We start from the raw sequence: 17,585 nt of genomic DNA, 5'->3' as shown, positions 1-17,585 counted from the left end.
ACTGTGTTCCATTTGATCATCTGAGGGGAGAGGGGGAGCATCTCTCTTTGGCACAGAGGTAGGAATGAGCACTGTAGGCCAGGCTAGTGAGGGCCCTGGCTGCTCGGAGCAGAGGGTTTGGAGGATATTCCCTCTTCCCTCTAAAGGCCTGGGCCCGTCAAGGATCCTGGAGTAGAGCCTCCAGGGGAAACCCCAACTGCCCTGTTCCAGAGGAACCTCGGCAGGTAGTGTTCTTTAGGGCACAGCGGTCATTGCTGTGTTAGCCCTGGCTTGACTACCACCTTGTTGGCTTTTCTGCTTCTTTGGGCCCATCCACACTCTGCCTCTGCCTGTCTACGTGATTATTTACTCTTCTTCTGTGCCCTCCCTCCCCCTAAGCTCTGCTTGACATGCTTGGCTTGACAAGGCCCCAGGGTCAACACCAGCTATACGAGGCCAACACCTGGTGATCCGCAAGGTGCGATTTGGAGCTGAGAAGCTGAGTTGAAGGTCAGGAAGCAAAAGGCAAGAACACGAATTCTTAGCTGATGCAGAGAACTTATACAAGAGTGTTCTCAGCCAGAATCAGGGAGGGTCCCCAGGCTGCAAGCGGGGGCTACAGAGAGAAGTGGGGAGCTGGGTGTACCGATGAATTTTGAGATGGTGCAGCAAAGCCTGCCCACTCTTAGCTCTTTTCTAGCATTGCCTTTAATCCAGCTGGATGAAACAGTGGTGACTCTCTGCCTTGAGTCTCAGAGGTGCCACTGGCAGTCACCTGCTGAGGCTTCTGCTCTTCCTGCCAGCACACCCAGCCCTCCCAGGCCCAGCCCTGGCCATACTTCACCTGCCTTGGCATGCTTGGTGCCCCTGGCACTCAGGCCCTCCCTGACTGAGGATCATGGGCCTTCCCAGAGTCAGAATCTTGGATCACCAGCCACTAGGAATTGGCAAAAGATAATTAAAAGTCTAAGAACTTGAATGACCGTAGTTGTCTTCTCCTCCCACTAAAGCGACAGCCTCGTAGGTTGTTGCCCCTTCTTTCTTAATCTAGGTCAGAAGTCAGCAAACTAGGGCCCTGTCTTAGTCATCCAGGGTTGCTCTAACAGAAATACCACAGGTGGGCGGCTTTAACAAAGAGACGTTATTCTCTCACAGTCCAGTAGGTTACAAGTCCAAATTCAGGGCGTCAGCTAGAGGAGAAGGCTCTCTCTCTGTTTCTTCTGGAGGAAGGTTCTGGTGATGCATCAGTGTTCCTTTGGTCTGGGAGCATCTCAGCATAGGAACGTCGGGTCCAAAGGATGTGCTCTGCTTCTGATGCTGCTTTCTTGGTGGTATGAGGTCCCCAACTCTCCACTTGCTTCCCTTTCCTTTTATCTCTTATAAGAGATAAAAGGTGGTGCAGTCCACACCCCAAGGAAACTCCCTTTACATTGGATCAGGGATGTGACCTGGGTTAGGGTGGTGTTACAATCCCACCCTAATCCTCTTTAATGTAAAATTACAATCATAAAATGGAGGACAACCACACAACACTGGGAATCATGGCCTAGCCAAATTGATACACACATTTTTGGGGGGACACAATTCAATTCATGACAGGCCCAAAGGCCAACTCTAGCCTACCACCTGGTTGGGTGCAGTGGGCAGCTGAAGAATTTTTTTTTTTTTAACAAACATTGTTTTTTTAGAGCAGTTTTGGGTTTACAGAAAAATTGAGCGGAAAGTACAGAGTACAGAGAGTTCCCGTATACACCACTCAATAGTTTCCTCTATTATTAACATCTTGCATTCCTGTGGTATAATTGTTGCAATTGATGAGCCAGTCTCGATGCATGAGTATTAACTAAAGTCCACAGTTTACATGAGAGTTCACTCTTTGTGTTGTACAGTTCTATGGGTTTTGAAAACTGCATAATGTCGCATACCCACCATTACAGTGTCATGCAGAATAATTTCATTGCCCTAAAAATCCCCTACACTCCGCCTGTTCCTCCCGCCTTCCCTCCCAATGAACCCATGTCAACCACTGATCTTTTCCCTGTCTTTATAGTTTTGCCTTTTCCACAGTGTCAGATAGTTGGAACCCATATAGTATGTAGCCTTTTCAGACTGGTTCCTTTCAACTTAGCAATATGCATTTAAGGTCCCTCTCTGTGTTTTTATGGCTTGATAGTGCATTTGTTTTTATTACTGAGTAATATCTTGTTGTATGGATGTACCACAGTTTGTTTACCCATTCACCTATTGAAAGACATCTTGGTTGCTTCCAAGTTTTGGCAATTACGAATAAAGCTGCCGAAAACATTTGTGCACAGAATTTGTGTGAACATAAATTTTCAACTCATTTGAGTAAATACCTGGGAACACACTTGCTGGATTGTATGGTCAGCCGCTGTTTAGCATTGGAAGAAGCTACCAAACTGTCTTCCAAAGTGGCTGTGCCATTTTGAATTCTCACCGGCCATGAACGGGAGTTCCTGGTGCTCCACATCCTCAGCACCATTTGTTGAAAAGACTATCCTTTCTCCATTGAATTACCTTTGCTCCTTTGTTAAAGATAAGTTGACTATATTTTATGGGTCTATTTCTGGGCTCTCCATTGTGCACCATTGATTTATTGTCTATTCTTTTACCGGTACCATGCTGTCTTTATCGTCTTAGCTTTATAGTAAATCTTGAAGTCAGGTAATGTCAGTCACCTGACTTTGTTCTTCTTCAGGATTGTTCTGGCTATTCTGAGTCTTTTGCCTTTAGAATTAGTTTGCCTTTAGAATTAGTTTGTCGATATCCACAACATAACTTTCTGGGATACTGATTTGGATTGCATTGAATTTATAGATCAAATTGGAAAGAATCGAAATCTTAACACTATTGCATGTTCCTGTCTATGAACATGGAACGTCTCTTCATTTATTTAATATTCTTTGATTTCTTTCATCAGTTTTACAGTGTTTCTCATATTGATCTTGTACATACTTTGTTAGATTTATACCTAAATATTTAATTTGCAGGGGTCTAAAGTAAATAGTATTTTTTAAATATCAAATTCCAATTGTTCATTGCTGATATATAGAAACACAATTGACTTGTGTTGTTGTTAGGTGCTGTTGAGTCAGTTCTGACTCATAGCGACCCTATGTACAACAGAATGAAACACTGCCAGGTCCTCCGCCATACTCATAATCATTGTTATGTTTGAGCCCACTGTTGCAGCCACTGTGTCAATTGCAGCCACTGTGTCAATCCCTCTCATCTTCCTCTTTTTTGCTGACCCTCTACTTTACCAAGCATGTTGTCCCTCTCCAAGGGCTGGTCCCTCTTGATAACATGGCCAAAGTATGTGAGACGAAATCACACCATCCTTACATCTGTGGAGCACTCTGGCTGTACTTCTTCTAGGACAGACTTGTTCTTTCTTCTGGCAGTCCATGGTATGTTCAATGTTCTTTGCCAACACCATAATTCAAAGGCATCAATCCTTCTTCGGTCTTCCTTATTCATTGTCCAGCTTTCGCATGTGATGAAGCAATTGAAAATACCATGGCTTGGGTCAGGCACGCCTTAGTCCTCAAGGTGACATCTTTTCTTTTTAACCCCTTAAGGAGGGCTTTTGCAGCAGATTTGCCCAATGCAATACGTCATTTGATTTCCTGACTGCTGCTTTCATGGGTGTTGATTGTGGATCCAAGTAAAATGAAATCCTTGACAACATCAGTCTTTTCTCTGTTTATCACGATGTTGCTTATTGGTCTAGTTGTGAGGATTTTTGTTTTCTTTATGTTAAGGTGTAATCCATACTGAAGGCTGTAGTCTTTGATCTTCATCAATAAGTGCTTCAAGTCCTCTTCACTTTCTGCAAGCAAGGTTGTGTCATCTGCATATGGTAGACTGTTAATGAGTCTTTCTCCAATCCTGATGCCACGTTCTTCTTCATACAGTCCAGCTTCTTGGATTATTTGCTCAGCATACAGATTGAATAAGCGTATGCTAACCTTGTATCATGCAACTTTACTGTAATTGCTTATTAGTTCTAGGAATTTTTGTTGACTCTGGGATTTTCAACATAGACAGTCATATCATCTGTGAACAGATCGCTTAATTTCTTTTCTCCCAATCTATATTCTTTTTATTTCCTTTTCTTGTCTAACTGCATTAGCTAGGATTTTCAGCACGATGTTGAGTAGGAGTAGTGAGAGGGAATACCCTTGTCTTGTTCCTGAACTTAAGGGAAAAACATCTAGCTTTTCACCATTCAATATGATGTTAGCTGTAGGATTTTTATAGATGTTCTTTATCAGGCTGAGGTAGTTCCCCTGTATTTCTAGCTTGCTGAGAGTTTTTATCAGGGATGGGTATTGGATTCTGTGAGTTGGAATCCACTCAATGGCAGTGGGTTTGGTTTGATTTTGGTATCTTGTGCATCTATCGGTATGCTCGGATGATTTTCCTTCAGTAGCCTGTTGATGTGATAGGTGACATTAATTGATTTTCAAATGCTGAACCAGCCCTACATTCCTGGAATAAATCTCACCTTGTTGTGGTGTATAATTCTTTCTACACTTCGTTGGAAATGCTGTGCTGATATTTTGTTGAGGATTTTTGCATTTATGTTCATATGAGATACTGGTCTGTAATTTTCCTTTCTTGTATTATCTTTGTCTGGTTTTGGTATTAGGATAATGCTTGCCTTGTAAATGAGTTAGGAAGTGTTCCCTCTACTTCTATTTTCTGGAAGAGGTTGTAGAGACTATGCATGGTTTTTACATTTTTTAATGTTTGGGAAAAAATCAAAATGATAGTAATATTTTGTGAGTCATGAAAATGATGTGGAGTTCAAATTTCAATTTCTCTGAATAAATACTTTGAAGCATAGCCACATTCATTTGTTTACGCATTTTGTATGGCTGCTTTTAAACTGCAATAACAGAGTTGACAAGCTGCAACAAAGACCCTAATATGTTTACTGTCTGGCCCTTTACAGAAAAGTTTGCCAACTCCTAGCCTAGGCAGCTGGGTGACAGGAGCCTTTGCCAAATTTTAAGTTTGGAATTTTTTCCAGGAAAGAGAATGTCATTGAGGGATGAGTAGGATTCAAACAGGAAGGAGAAGAAGGGCATGATCTTCTGGACTGGGACAGCTACCTGGTCACATTCTAGTTGAATTTTTTTTTTTATTCGTCCTTTGTAATGGATAATCAATGCAATCTGTTCCACTTCTCCTACTAACTGAATGAAAGAATTCAATCAATTCCAATCAATTAAATTCTGACACCACCTGCATAATGTAGCACTTCTTCCTCTGACCGTAGCCATGACAGCTAGGTCTGATCTCAAGGTAAAGGGCATAGTACTCCAAACTGTCAAGTCTTCCCAAGACTTCAGATTCAGCTGCAAGCTTGAGGATCCTCATAGCACCTTCATTTCTGACCTGCTGGCTACAAATTCAGGGATTTCCCACTACTCCATCAGGATTCCAGGAATCAGCTCAGTGTCCCCAAGCCCACCCCTCACTTCTGACATGCTGGCTCCCACTATTCCCTCAGGCTCAATGATTTGCTAGAACAACTCACAGAACTCAGGAAATCACTTACTTATGACTATAGTTTTATTATAGCAAAAGGGATGTAAATGAAGAGATGCATAGGGTGAGGTCTGAGAGGGGTCCCAATTTGGAGCTTCCATGTGCCAAAAAGGGATGCTCTACACTCTCACATGTAATGATGTCTGTTACCAACCACGAAGCCCATGGAGCTTCCCTGTCCAGAGCCTTTAGTGGGGCCTTATTGCAGGCATGAGTGATTGAACTCAACTGTCTTAGTTATCTAATGCTGCTGTAACAGAAATACCACAAGTGGATGGCTTTAACAAAGAGAAATTTATTCTCTCACAGTTTAGAAGACTAGAAGTCCAAATTCAGGGTGCCAGTTCCAGGGGAAGCCTCTCTCTCTCTGTTTGTTCTAGGGGAAGGTCCTTGTCATCAATCTTCCCCTGGTCTACGAGCTTCTCAGCACAGGAACCCATCGGTCCAAAGATGCGTTCTGGAACTAGCACTGCTTTCTTGGTGGTATGAGGTCCCCCTGTCTCCCTGCTCTCGTTTCTCTTTTATATCTCAAAAGAGGATGACTCACAATACAATCTAATCTTGTAGATTTAGTCCCACCTCATTAACATAACTGCCTCTAATCCTGCCTCCTTAAAATTATAGAGTAGGATTTACAACACATGGGAAAATCACATCAGATGACAAAATGGTGGACAGTCACACAATATTGGGAATCGTGGCCTAGCCAATTTGATACACATTTTGGGGTGACACAATTCAATCCATAACATCAACCTTCAGCCTCCCTCTTCTGAGGTCTGGCTGATATCACCTGATGGGTCTTTCTGGCCAGGGAAGTCCTCACTAAGGAGCACATTAGCATAAACCCCCAGATGTGGTCCGGAGGCCTCAGCAAAGACACTTAAATCCCTGAGGGAAAATTCCAAGGTTTTAGAAGTTCTCTCTCAGGAACCAAGGATAAAGACCAAATTCTTTATGTAAAGTTAAATTATTTACCCCAAATCCCTTTACCTTTAAATTAAATCTAGATATGACATTGAGCCTTTTTTTTTTTTTTTTTCCATTTCAGGAAGCAACATATTAGGCTTATCTTTAAAATGAGCATCCAGACTTCTTTGATTAATCTAAATTGGAAAAAATCAGCACCAAATTAAAACAAATCTTGCATTTTGGGGCTTTTTTCTTTTTACTTGTCACTCGGTGGGAACTATTTTATTTAAAGCCAAATAAATGTTTTGTTTTACATCAAGTAAGCATTGAAGTCTTACCTTGAGTAAGCTATGGCATTTCATCTTGACAATATTTTCCCAATTGGGTGTGATTTTATGCTATTGTTGAATGAAAGCTATGGTAAAACTTGGAGACGTGGGTTCTAGTCTTACTAATAAGCTGAGTCCGGCCAGCTGTAATATACTAGGGTAAAAAATACACCCCTCAAATCTCAGGACTTAAGACAACAAAAGCTTATTTCTCACTTACCCAGTGTTGGACTGGGCCAATGTGGCACTCTTCCATCCAATGTTTTGAGTTTCCAAGCCTCCTCCATCTTGTGGCACATATACTGCAAAACATGGCTTCCATGGTTGCTGTAGCATGGAAAAGAAACAGTTAAGAACTCACACTTATTATTAAGTGCTTTAGACTAGAAGTGATTCAGGCCACATCCACAGTCCATTGACCAGAGTCAGTCACGTGACCCTGACTACTGCCAAGAGGCTGGGAAGTATGGAGGAGCAGCAAATGGATACCTGGGGTAGGGGTGGAGATTTCCACTTCTTTGGAACACTGGGTCACTAAGGCAAAGTCCTTAATTTTTCTGTTGCCTTTGTTCGCTCATCATTAAAGAATAATTAGCCCAGCCCTTCGTTTTCTCACATAGTTTATGAAAGGTTCAAATAAGATACATAAAAGCCTTAAAAGTTACAAGTTGTAAAATAGGTAAGGTATAATTGTTACCAAAAGATGAATTTCTTCATTGGGTTGTGAAGGGTGATGGGCTGGAGCCAGGGTACCACACATGTCCCAGTATGCCCAGGACCATCACGGTTTTGCCAGTTGACCTGGCATAATTACTATACAGTGCTCCATTTCATGCCCAGAAACATCTCAAGTTTAGAAAATAAATTACATGATTACCCTAGCTTGACCCCACTGGTCACCCTTTAAGGTTAATACTACCCGTTATTATTGAGTTGACTCCAACTCATGGCTACCCTATGTGTCTCAGATTAGAGGTGTACTCCACAAAGTTTTCAATGACTGATTTCTCAGACATAGATCACCAGGCCTTTCTTTCGAGGCATCTCTGAATGGACTCGAACCTCCAACCTTTCAGTTAGCAGCTGAGCGTGTTAGCCGTTTGCACCGCCCAGGGACTCCAGGGTTAATGTTATCTACTGTTTATTGAGCCTTTTCTAAGAGTCAGATATTGCTCTAACCTTTTCATCTGTGTTGCCTTGTTTAATCCTCCAAACAAAAACTTGTGAGGTAGGTACAAGTAACATCCTCATTTTAAGGTTGAGTTAACAGATGCAGAACGGTTTGGATTGTTCACAGTCACACTGGCACGTGGCAGTGCTTTGATTCTTACTCTGGGCTGTCCAACTCAGTGCCTGTGCTTCTCCAGCTGACGGGGCTGCCTCACTGGCCTTTCACCAGGGTCGTGCCCTTAACCGTGGGGAGACCCTACTTCCCTGTCACTGGCTTGGGAGTCTGTTATCAGACCTCAGACTACAGCTCTGATTTGTGAGCCCAGCCTTTGTTACAGAGGAGGAGACAGGCATGGGGTCCCTTATGACTGCACAGCCAGCAAAGAGCAGGACCAGGGCTAGCTTGCAGGTCTCCCACTTCTGGTTCAGTCTCTTCCCACCTCTCCATCACTGACAAGTGTGGTTTGTTTTAAATCTAGACACTGCATTGTACATAGAGAGATCCTATTTTGAAATCTAGGCTGGAGTAAAACTCTAGCCTGTGAAGACACGCCATGCTAAATTAATCTAAACAGGCAGCTTCCCAACAGAAACAGCTAAGAGAAACTGAACTTTGTTTTCAGGGAGTTTATTTACAAATTTGTGTTTTTAAAAAAAAAAAAAAAAAGCCTAACCATAATCAAAGACCAGTTTGCTTGCAGAATAATATCAAGTAAAAATGCTGTCTACTCATGAGATGGTACAGTAATTTCCCTGGTCCCTGGCCTTCCTAATCAAAGTTCAAAACCATACCCACAGAGTCAAAGGTAACAGCTGCTCCAGAATGACCCAAACGGGACGTAATCATCTATTTCATTGCTTGCTTCAAAAAGCCCCCCTGAAAGTTAGACCTGTGGTTTCTAAATGTTCAAAGAAAACTAAAGGAATTCTATTATGGAAGAAAAATTAGATGGAAATTTCTAATCCTGTCTCATAAACAATACAAGAATAACTTTAAAATATTCTGCTTTAAGCATGCATTTAATTTGTGCTCTGGGAACCAAATAATGTTGCTAAGACAAAACATTCTAATAATGACTTATGTAAATTTATTTGTACAAAGTAATGGTGTAGTTGCCTATAGCAAATTGCTTGGAATGTGAAATGACATTCATGAGGTCTTTTTTCCCTGTGAATGAATACAGTGGAGAAAATGCAGAGACTTTGGAAAGGAAGAAAGAAAACTACAGTATGTTCAAAATGGAGTCTGATGCCTGGCCAGGCAGAGACAACTGGACAGGTTATAGGATGTGCAAATGAACAGTCAGCAGATTCTCAAACTCAGTTCAGCGTGTTTTTCTGTGATATGCTCATTATTTTTCAGCCATTTTTTAAAGACACACAGTGTGTGTGTTAGATTCCTAGAGGACTAACCCAGTTGCCGACGAGTCAGTTCCGACTCATGGAGACCCCGTGTGTGTCACAGTAGAACTATGTTCCATTGGGTTTTCAATGGCTGATCGTTTGGAAGTACATCACCAGGCCCTTCTTCCGTGGAGCCTCTGGGTAGACTTGAACCTTCAACTTTTGGTTAGCAATTGAACACGTTAACCATTTGCACCACCCTGAGACTCCCTTAGAAGACTAGACTCCTACATTTCAGTGATCATAAAGTGATCAGACAGCAATACTCTTTCAGAATAGCCAACAGAGGATAAACCACTTCTCTTCCTGGTGCCGGAGAGATGGGGCACTTCCAACATGGGGTGCAAAGAGGTCAAGTGTTAGTAAAAACCAGTAATTAATCTCAGCTCCTGGTTACTTTAATACCAAGGAAAGTTATGCTTGAGTCATAAATGGGTCCCAAATCTTAAAAAAAAAAAACAAAAAAACGGCTGTCCCAAGGATTGACTCATAAACCTACTGGTATCTTTCCCATTGACTGCTCAGTGAGAACCTTTGACAATGGCTGTAGGTGTTTCCCAGAAACCTTTAATTAAATGCAACTCCCCATATATGTAACAAATAAAGTTTCTAGATCCATGCCTGGTATAATTTTCCATAACATATACTATTTGGGAGGTGTCCCTGGGTGGCTCAAATAGTTAAGTGCTTGGCTACTAACTGAAAGGTTAGCAATCTGCATCCACCCAGAGTGACCTCAGAAGAAAGACCTGGTGATCTGCTTCTGAAAGTTCACAGCCTTGAAAACCCTATGGAATGCACAGTTCTACTCTGAAACACCTGGGGTCGCCAAGAGTCAGAATCAACTTCACAGCAACAGGTATACTATTTGGGAAAGGTATGTTGACAACACCTTAGTTTTACAAAGCATTTATTTATTTTTCAAAGTATTTTTAAGATCTCACTTGGTCATCACAATCATATTTGTGAGGTAGATAAGATTTATATATACGGAAACTGAGGGCCACAGAAGTCACAAAGCAAGGTCACAAGACATCAGCAGAGTCAGGGGAACAGCTCCCCCCATTTGTCCTCTTGTCATTACAAACTCAAACAGATGAAAGGGATTTGTGGATTCTGGAGACCTTGCTTTATTTAAACCAAGTTTGAAGTTTTGGGCCATTGTAAGCCATTTCTGGAATTCCACTAACTATCCGAAGAGAAATGGGTTTGTCTAATTGAATAGAATGACTTTGCAACAGGGTTGTCAGCTGTAGTGGGGCCAAGGCCTGAGGGATGAAGTTAGGGCTCCTGAGAGAGAGGACATAACAGCTGAATAGGATTTTAAAACTGAATGAAATCAACACTGGTTGTGAGGGAAGAAGAATGGCCTGGGTTTTCAGCGATGCCATTAAAGTGCATGTGGTGTAAAAACTCCTGCTTATGGCACGGTTGGTCTCAGTGAAGTGGCCCAACATCCCCATGGTGAACCAGTGGGATGTCAGGGCAAGAATATCAGCTATAGTTTCAGATTCTAGTCCTTCCTCTTCCTAGCTGAATGACACTGGATGTGATTTTTGAGCTGTGGAATCTTAGAAGATAACATAAGGTATCTGAGTCTCCATTTTCCCATCTGTAAAGTGGGAATAATAATCTTTACCTTATAGGGATGGTGTGAGAGTTAAATAAATGATTCTTATAAAGTACTTGGCACAGTGCCTGAAAGATAGTAAACACTCATTCTGTGGTAGCTCTTAAAAGTATTATCATAATAATTATTATTTAAGGATATATGTGCCTCTGTGATGTGACTGACCCTGGACTCCTAGGCTCCAGCTCAGGTGAGCTTTCCTGGTAGAAAACAATTCATACATGTTTTCACATATAGTTGCTGAATAAATTAAGCACTTCCTATGTGACTCCACTGGGTGAGGAATCTTGGAAGCTTGTGACAGGTTTCCTGCAGACTTTGCCCCATGTGCCTTTTCTCTTTGCTGATTTCACTTTGTATCCTTTCTTGGTAAGAAACTGTAACTGTGAGACTAACCAAACAAATAAAAATAGTATGTTCCTGATTGATAATTAGAAATGAGATTAAAATCAATCTCTTATTTGACGAGAATTAACCTACAAGATTTCTAAATTGGTTGTTTCTGTGTACCAAAAAATAACAAGGGGAATGTGAAAATCCATTCATTTATTCATGCAACAAACAGCTCTTGATGTCTAACGCCCTTTGCAAGTCGTTTTCGAGGGATGGAGAGGCAAGATAGTGAGTGAGTTCTTTTCTCAAGGGATAAGGGAGATTGTCTGGTTATTTCATTTCTGCCTCAGGGTTTTCCCCTGTTGTTCTTTTTAGTATTATCATGTTCACTATAAGAAAAAAAAAATTTTGACTAGATGCCTATTTACACATGGTGAGTAGGCATTGTGCAGGCCACTTTAATATATGTGATCTTTGCCTTCCAAGAACTCAGAAATTAAACTGGTCTAAAGCCTGATTTGTTGCTGGAAGCGCTGGTTCAGACCAAAACTCAAAACCCACTTCCGTTGAGTCGATTTCGACTCATAGTGATCTTGTAGGACAGAGTAGAACTCCCCATAGGGTTTCCAAGGCTGTAAATCTTTATGGAAACTGACTTCCATATCTTTCTCCTGTGGAACAGATGGCAGTTTCGAACCGCTGCCCTTTTGGTTAGCAGCTGATCGCTTTAACCACTACACCACCAGGGCTCCTGGTTCTGATCCAGAGCCTGCAAATTGATTTTCTTAGAGCACTTCCCTTGGCTGGCTGTAGAGTAGGTTTTCTGTCGAGATGAATAGACAGAAAGTCTTTGGTCATCTGGTCCTTCTGCTGCAAAAGAAGGCATTACATTCTGTGTTCTTGGTCACTGTAGGTGTAAACACCCCTCTTTGTTAGAATCCATTTCCATTAGAAACGTATACTTACCTTCCTTATCAAGGTTTAAAATTAAATCTATGTAGAAAATGTTGTCTTTTCTGGGGGGAAGTGGATTTCTCTGAAGGAAGATAAGGAAAGGTGAAACATTCTTAAGTGAAATGAGGAAATAAAGTTGGATTCCCAGATTCGAGAGTCAGTCTGGTCTAGCTCAGTGGTTCCTGCGCACCAGCCAGCCTCGTGTGGGGAAGGCAGAAGGAATTCCCAAATGCCCTCCTGAAGCTTATAGTCTAATGGGGCATGGGGGCATGGGGACAGATGTTAAAGAAAAACGAACAAGCAAGTGTACAATGATGCAGTTTTCCCCAGTCCAAGGCAAAATGAGAAAAATAAGCTCAAGATACCAAAACACCAAAACCAAACCTGTTGCCGTCTAGTCGATTCTGACTCACAGTGACCCTATAGAACAGAGTGGAACTGCCCCATAGGGTTTCCAAGGAGCGCCTGGTGGATTTAAACTGCTGACTTTTTGGTTAGCAGCCGTAGCTCTTAACTGCTACGCCGCCAGGGTTTCCAAGCTCAAGATAGTGAGTTTAATATCCTTATTGGGCAAAATAAAAAGTCGGCAACCTATGTCTGTTGCTGAAGCTATTTTTGAAATTTTATTGTGGTGTGAAATCTGAATCTGGGAACCTCTTTGACTTGGGTTCTCTTGCCCCTTCTCCTTGGTGCCATTCAAGCTCCGCTCTCTATCCTCCTAACTGGCCTTACTACTGTTGACTGGTGGTCCCCAGCCTGTGGCCTTTCCTCCTATTGAAAAGGAGATTAGCAAGTGTAAAGACATAGCAGCAATGAAGACTTTCTTTCTGATTTAATGAAGGAAACAAATCAAACATTTGAAAAGACAAGTAGGCATTTGTCCATAGCGCTCTGGGTTAAGAATAAGACCAACCAGTTGCTGTGAGTCCATTCTGACTTATGTGTGACCGCATGTGTGTCAGAGTAGAACTATGCTCTATAGGGTTTTTGGTGGCTGATATTTTGGAAGTAGGTTGCCAGGCCTTTCTTCCAAGTCACCTCTGGGTGTACTCGCACTGCTAACCTTAGCAGCCAATGCGTTAACCGTTTGCACTGCCCAGGGGCTCCAGGTTAAGAATAACCCATTGCCTTCATATTGGTTCCGACTCACAGCAACCCTATAGGACAGAGTAGAACTGCCCCATAGGGTTTCCAGGGAGCAACTGGTGGATTCGAATGGCTGACCTTTCGGTTAGCAGCCAAGCTCTTAACCACTATGCCACCAGGGCTCCCCAGGTTAAGAATATGTAGTCACAAATGTATCTCCTGGTGGAAATCTGGCAAACTTGGCCCCTGCAAAGGCAGAGTGAGCAGTTATGGTTAATCCCCATGAAAAATGCTATACTGTGACAACTGGCCTACATATCACCTGCCCTCCTATAATGGATATATTTATGTGTCCATGTTTATTTTATTCTCACCTTAGTGTATGCGTATGAACTCCCAGAATGGAATTTGGACATTAACTGGGGACTGAGTCTCAAAGCCCATAGTTCTGAAAGTGGTGGTATCAACGTAACCCAGGAAAGAGCTTTGGGGTTTAATAAGAGAGGATTAGACTCCAAAGGAACAATGGGGCATCTGAGGAGGAAGAACTCTTTTGAACTTGGTATCTCTTGAAAGAGAATGACATCCAAATTGGCCTAGTTGACATGAGAGCTCAGATTGAAGGGGAGAGGGGCTTTTGAAAAGGGCGTGATATCACCCCAAATTGTAGTCAGTGGCCTCTGAACCATTTGACTTTTAACTAACACTCAGACCCCCGTAGAAGATGTGCTTGTTTATGAGATAAAATTTCTGACAGCAAGTAGTTTAATCCCATTCTTCAGCGTTCGCTTATTCCTGCTGGACGCTGAGGGGACTTAACTGCCTTTGATTTTTTCCTTTGAATCCTGAGTGCCAGAAGGTATCATTACCTCACAGTGATACATATTTTTCTAGGTGAACAAAAAGAAGCAAGAAATTGGTTACAGCAGCTACCAGAAGGCCCTAATTACTCTGTTGAACAGACACCCTTTCTCCTTTGGTGAGCTGGTAGAGAACCAGGCAATGCTAAGTTCTGTTTGAGGGCTGTATGGTTTCCAGAGTGTTGTATCAGGGACCCTCTAAGGTAAATAAAGAATGTCCTGTTGACTGCTGTTTTGCAGAGTGGTGTGTGTCTGTGTGATAGACAAATTAGGTGCTCGATAAATGCTTCTAAATGGTGATGGCCTATTATTACTATGGCGTTTAACTTTATTTCTTACATTAATGTAACTGAAACGTTATACTTAGTTACAATAATCTATTGTTATATATGAGGCAGTGGTGGTTGTCGTAGAATTCTCGCTTTTCATGCAGGAGACCTAGGTTCGATTCCAGATCAATGCACCTCATGCACAGCCACCACCCATTTGTCAGTGGAAGCTTGCGTGCTGTTCAGCATGATGCTGAACAGGTTTCAGTGGAGCTTCCAGACTAAGACAGACTATGAAGAAAGGCCTGGCGATCTACTTCTAAAAATCAGCCAATGAAATCCCTATGGATCACAACAGTCTGATCCATAACTGATCATGGGGATGGCACACTGCCAGCCAGTGTTTTGTTTCATTGTGCATGGGGTCACCGTGAGTTGGGGGGCTAACAACAACAACGGTGTTATATATACGTGTATATTCATGCAATGCATATCCACAAGTAAATGTATGCATGTCTATGTATATGCATGTAGAATTCCCTGTTTTCTTAAAATGTGGAAATACCTAAATTACCACAGTTATAACTGGTTCCACTTTTATGTCATTTAGTCTCCACTGCTTTTGTAGCTCATCTACCTGGGACACATAAGTAGCTTCTGGACATATGTGTGCTTAACTGAACAAAAATGTCAACAAGCTGCTATTTATCTTACTGAACAGCTTGAGCAGAGACTTTCGGTGTGGTTGCCAGAAATTGTTAGCTTATCATTGAACTGTCCTGATGATTCTTATTATTCAATTTGCATTGCTTACAATAATAATTATTACTACATAAAAGAGCATGGTGCTTTTATTTGTACAGTTCTTTCATTAATAATTTAAGTGACTATTACATCCAAGTGGTTCTGAGGCACATACATCAAGGTACTTAGAAAAGGGCCCTGGGCTCCTTGGGAAATGGGAATTTAGGTATAAATTATAAGTTTGGGGTGGGGGTGGGAGTGGCAGGCAGATCCTTTGGCCTTGACACGCAATTGGTTGGCTATTCATTTCCCACTGCCCCCAACCCCCAAGTTTATTCCCAAGCATTTAGTTGATTTACCAACAGTGACTCCAGTCTGGTAATTTTAGGAAGCTGAGAACCTGGATCATGGTATAGTGGTGTAAGTGGTTTGCAATCAGATGCTAACGCAAAGGTTGGTGGTTCAAACCTGCCCAGTGGCTCCACAGAATAAAGGTCTGGCAAACTGCTTCCATAAATATTACAGCCAAGAAAACCTATGGAGCAGTCCTACTCCATGACACACGGGGTCACCATGACTTGGAGGCCAACTCAATGGCAGCCAACAACAACAGCAACGCAGATATTTTGGTCACGAAAATGACTAGATTGATACTGATTGAGAAGTACAAAAAATAGTGATGGCTAAAACAACACCAAACCTAACTCGTTGCTGTTGAGTCGATTCTGACTCACAGCGACACTTAACAACGACTACAAAAAGACTAAACCCTTTGCTGTTGAGTCAATTCCAGCTCCTCCCGACCCTATAGGACAGAGTAGAGCTGCCCCACAAGGTTTCCAAGGCTGTCACATTTGCCTCCCAAGGAGCAGCTGGTGGGTTCAAATTGTCGACCTTCCAGTTAACAGCCGAGTCCTTAACCACTGCTCCACCAGGGCTCCTTCTAAAACAATAAACATGATTGAAAACGATTGAATCAGTGGCTTCATGTAAATATAGTCTGTTCAATGGGCCTGTTCTGTATAAATAATAAGGATTTTATGGGTCACAGCTGAATCGACTCTTAGCCTGCATCATAACTGTGTAAGACGGAAAACCAAAACCAAACCCGTTGCTGTTGAGTCAATTCCACAGACATGTTTTCATACATTTTGCTGCAAGAAAACTTAGTTTGTGGATTTTTACGTGTAAGACAGTACTACACATTTTGTCCCAAATTCATGATTTAGATATTAAATGAAATGATGAATTGAAATATGCCTTTGGAGGTGCAAAATAATGGGGTTGAACCTAACTCAGTTGAGTGTCAACCCAGAGTGCCGTTCAAGGAGCTGCGTTAAAAACTCTGGATTCAACAGGGGAAATCAAGCGAGCAAAGGAATTCCCACTTGGCAGTTTCTTTCAGCCCAGCCTGAGTTCTGTCTGCGAAGATGAACATGTCTATTGGTGAAGAGGGTCATGAAGGAAATCTTCCACATCAGAAATTGGGATTTATTGAAATGATTGTCTCTTCCTCCACTGATGATAATGCGTTTGGAACAGGTTTTAATGTCTGGCTCTTGCACCTGGGAACATGTTTGGTGGGGCTCAGGAAAGGAATCGGAGATAAACTAACCTCACAGAGAGGATGCAGGGTTGTCTGAGAGCTGAGTTTTATAATTTACCTTCTGGAAAAAACCTCGGCTTCTCATAATTAGAAACTGTGTCTACATCTATAATAAACAACTGAGTTTCTGGTGCTGGGAACTCTATGAGCACACAGTCTATTTTAATACTATTGAATGCTTGACAATTAATTAGCAGTATGGAGGAAGGTCACATCCTGATGACCACGTTGTACATATTTATTGGTCAGGAAAGGCTAGGCTAGGGTAATAGACAACCCGCAAAATTCAGTGGCATTAAACAATGGGGGCTTATTTCTTGCTCATTCTTCATCTGTTGAGGGGCGGCTGGGGGCTTTGCTCTCCATCATCCTTTTCTCATTCCCGGATCCAGGCTAATGGAACATTGTCCATCACCATACCTGAGGGAAAGAAGAAAATAGCAAAGCATGTGACGGCTCTCGAAGCTGCCCAAAAGGGACATGCTACCTCCATTACGTTTTATTGGTCAAAGCTAGTCACATGGCTACACCAAGTTCCAGTGGACCGGAAATGTAATACAGCTGTGTATCTGAAGGCGGGAGCTGGAATTGTTATAAATAGACTTAATTATGTTGCTTGCTGAAAGTGAAGAGGATTTGAAGCACTTACTGATGAAGATCAAAGATCACAGCCTTCAGTACAGATTACACCTCAACATAAAGAAAACAAAAATCCTCACAACTAGACCA

General features: G+C 42.0%; 1 protein-coding gene across 3 annotated transcripts in view; it reads left to right on the top strand.

Moving 5' to 3' along the window:
- The window catches only part of FOXN3 (forkhead box N3), a 454,396-nt gene that overhangs the window by 120,542 nt on the left and 316,269 nt on the right, over positions 1-17,585 (top strand). The window lies entirely within an intron of this gene.

The sequence above is a fragment of the Trichechus manatus genome, unplaced genomic scaffold (genome assembly GCF_000243295.1).
Source record: "Trichechus manatus latirostris isolate Lorelei unplaced genomic scaffold, TriManLat1.0 scaffold00045, whole genome shotgun sequence".
Taxonomy (NCBI): Eukaryota; Metazoa; Chordata; class Mammalia; order Sirenia; family Trichechidae; genus Trichechus; species Trichechus manatus.
The sequence above is the reverse complement of the archived record's forward strand: the minus strand, read 5'-3'. Positions and strand labels throughout refer to the sequence as shown.